Genomic DNA, 3,687 nt, shown 5'->3' with positions numbered 1-3,687 from the left:
CTCAGCCCCTTACTCTCCATGTTCTGTTCACTAAGACTCCGGGCCTTGTCCGTAACAGGAAGGTAATGATGGAATCTGTCTACGGGGTTACTCTGAGGATTAAATGTGATGTTGCAAGTGCAGCCTGATGCTTCGTAATTGCTCAGTGAGTACTGACAGTGATTGCATAGTCCCTGCCCTCCATGGTGCTGATGGTCTAGAAGGGACAACAACAAAGCAATGCATCTGCAAATGTGTGGAACCGATGTCATAAGGGGCGCTAAAATAGAGGACACGGAAGCACTCAATTTAGTCTAGGGCTCGGGAAGGCCCTCTCGGAGAAAGCCACCTGCAGGAGCGAGTGATGCTGCTGGAGAGGTGGACAGGCCTCGTTGCCCAGACAAGGAGTTCGGGATCCCCTACAGGCAACGGGGAATCCGTGGAGGGTCTCGTGCAGGGAAGTGACAGCCTCCAACTTCTGCCGTGTGGAGACGAGACTCTAGGGAAGTGGATTTGTTTTCTATTATCACAAACTCAGCGGCTTCAAACAATACAGATTTATTATCTTACAGTCCTGGAAGTTGGAAGCTCTCAAATCAAGGTGGCAGGAGGGCTGTGTTCCTTCCAGAGGCTCTAGGGAGCCTTTTCCTTGCCTTTGCCGGTTTCTGGAGGCTTCCTGCCTTCATCCTCCCCCAGGTGCGTTCACCACAACCTCCGCCATGATTGTCACATTTCCTTCTTTGACTCCAAGCCTCCTGCCTCTTGTAAGGACCCTTGGGATGACAGTGGGCCACACAGTTGGGTGCCAGTCCGCCCATTTCAAGACCCTGAACCTAATCATACCTGCAAAGGATTTTTTTTTTTCCTTATAAGGTAACATTTTCACAAGTTCTGGAGATTAGGCCATAAACGTCATTGACATCATTGTGGGAGACTGTTAATGCTGTCTAACACAGGGGGCAGGAATGGAAAAGAGGAGACTGGTTGGGAGGCTACTGTGATCATGCAGGCGAGAAGGAACGATAGTCTGGACCAGGTTGGAAGCCGTGGAAGTGGAGAGAAGTGGGTGGAATTAGAGAGATTTACTGGTTGCCCTGGCAGAGGAAAAATGAAAGATGGACTAGTGTTCTGGCCCTTAAAGCTTTCATCTGGAATTGACATGTTAATATCACTTCTGCTCACAAGTGACATGGCCGTGCTAACTTTAAGGTGGTGGGGAAATGCACTCATGTTATGTGCCCCTCAGGAAGATAGTGTGTGTGAACCAGCCTCGTGACTGCCACATCTGTCATAGAGACACTGGAGCTAAGGGCCATCTAAGGCAGCATTCATCCAGCTGGCTTCTCATGCCCCTTGAAATAAAATCCCAGCTTCCTACAGTGGCTTCATGTGAGTTAACTATACCCAAAATAATGCTGTGAAACAATCCCTTCCCACCAATCCAGTGGCTTAAAACCGTCAGGTTTTTTCCAACATCTTTGGGTCGGCTGTAGTTTGACTGAGGTTGGGTGGGCTTGGCCCAGGCTCTAGGTTAGGTCCAGGCCTGCTCCAGGTGTCTCTTATCCTCCTTGGACCAGTGGGCTGGCAGAAGCCCAAGATAGTAAGCCCCACCATGAAAGCATATGTCAAACCTCTGCCAGTGTCCTATCTGTTAACATCTCATTCATCAAAACAACTCCCCTGGGCAAGCCCAAAGTCAAGGGTCAGGGAAATTCATGTACAGACATAAATACCATACAGAGCAGTGGAGACTTATGGCCAATCTGCCCCATGTCCACAAGGCTGACTTCTCCAACCCCACATCATATTCCTCCACCCATCCACTGAGCCAACCATCTAAGTGCTCACTAAGCTCCGACCAGCTTGTTTCTCAAACATGCCAAAGTAATTCCCACCTCAGGGCCTTTGCACAAGCTGCTCCCTCTGCCTTGAACTCTCTTCTCCAGATTCTTCCCTGGCCGCTCCATCTAAAAACTCAGAACATAACTAAAATGTTACTTCCAACGTGTGGCCTTACCAGACCACAATGCTTAAAACACCTCTCTCCGTCCCTTACCCTATTTCACCCATCCAAAGCACCCTCTGTCACATCACCCAGCCAAATTTTTTCTCAGTACTACAATCTCAGATGACTCTCTCTATACATGTATTTGTTCGTTTATTGTCAGCCTTCTCACCAGAACCAAAGATTCGTGATGGCAGAGATATTGCTCACTGTTGAGTTCCCTAGTGCCTTCCACATGTTTAATAAATATGTACTGGAAGAATTTCAGTGGTGCCAGAGAGGAGCAGAGGAGGGAAGTTGGAAAAGGTGATGAGTAAAATGCAGACAGTCCTATTTCTTATTCCATCAGCAGAAGTGGATTTCTTTATGTTGAAAGTCAGAATTGATGAATCCACTTTCATTCAGGCAGTACACATTTATGACACGCTTTCAGGGATGAAGGCTCTGTACAGGGTGAACCTCCGCTTTCAGGGATGAAGGCTCTGTACAGGGTGAACCTCTTTTCCCTAGAGGGCCCGTGATTTAGCAGCAAGACAGAATTGCAACAAGATGAATAAATGCTCTGACTGTTACAGAAAACAAGTGCAGGAGATTATGAGTCTGCAGGTGTCCTTCCTTCCTTCCTTCCTTCCTTCCTTCCTTCCTTCCTTCCTTCCTTCCTTCCTTCCTCATATGTGAGCACCTACTAAGTAGTGTGTTCTATATTAAGCACTGTGAGCATAGAGATGCATCAGATTTCCAACAGTAGCCACCACGTTACAAAATCTGCGTAACAGTAGGGAATGCTTCTCGGAAAGGGTGGGCCACATGACATGGACCTTGATGGATGAGTGGGAGTTTACCAGGTAGAAAGGAGGAACTTCAAACATAAGAGTGAAAGTGTATATAAGAGAAAGTACTGTTTTTCATGCCATGAGAACAGGGGGGTGGGTTGGGGTGGGGTGATCACTCTTGAAGGAAGACTCATGCTAGAAAAAGGGCTATTTAACATAAATGGAGTCCAAACTGAAAACAAATTCTGAAAGAAAAAAAAAAAAAAGATTAGTTTGGGACTTTGTCTTGAAGAAATGAAAAATGAGGAAAATAAATTCATCTAATAGTCAACAAAAGTTGTTATATTGACAGTTGTTTTAATTCTTACAGCAAACCCAAATGGAATCAGATGTTGATTTGGGGAAAGATGGACTTATTCTGGCCAAGTTCGCCACATCCTTCACTTTGCATTTGACTTCAGAGCACGGGCCACAACTTGGGCGGGTTTCCCCAGTGCCTGTCTTTGCCCTCCGGTGTATTGAATTGCTCCCATTTGGAGCTGACCCTCTCAGCATTTTCCTGTCTTTGTGTTTCTTTTTTTTAATTGAAAAAAATTTTTTTAATGTTTATTTATTTTTCAGAGAGAGAGAGACAGAGTGTGAGTAGGGGAGGGGCAGACAGAGAGGGAGACAGAATCCAAAGCAGGCTCCAGGCTCTGAGCTGTCAGCACAAAGCCCGACACGGGGCTCGAACTCATGAACCGTGAGATCATGACCTGAGCTGAAGTCAGAGGCTTAACCAACCGAGCCACCCAGGCGCCCCCTGTCTCTCTTTGTTGATAGTTGTTTGCTCTCCTTCCCTCCCAGCCCCCAATTGTCCAGGACTGAGCTGGTGTCCATGAGGTTCTCTGATGCCAAGGTCCTCAACTTCATGACCTCCTGCATCTTTTG

Source organism: Panthera tigris, chromosome A1 (assembly GCF_018350195.1).
Source record: "Panthera tigris isolate Pti1 chromosome A1, P.tigris_Pti1_mat1.1, whole genome shotgun sequence".
Classification (NCBI taxonomy): Eukaryota; Metazoa; Chordata; class Mammalia; order Carnivora; family Felidae; genus Panthera; species Panthera tigris.
This window is presented reverse-complemented; position numbering follows the sequence as displayed.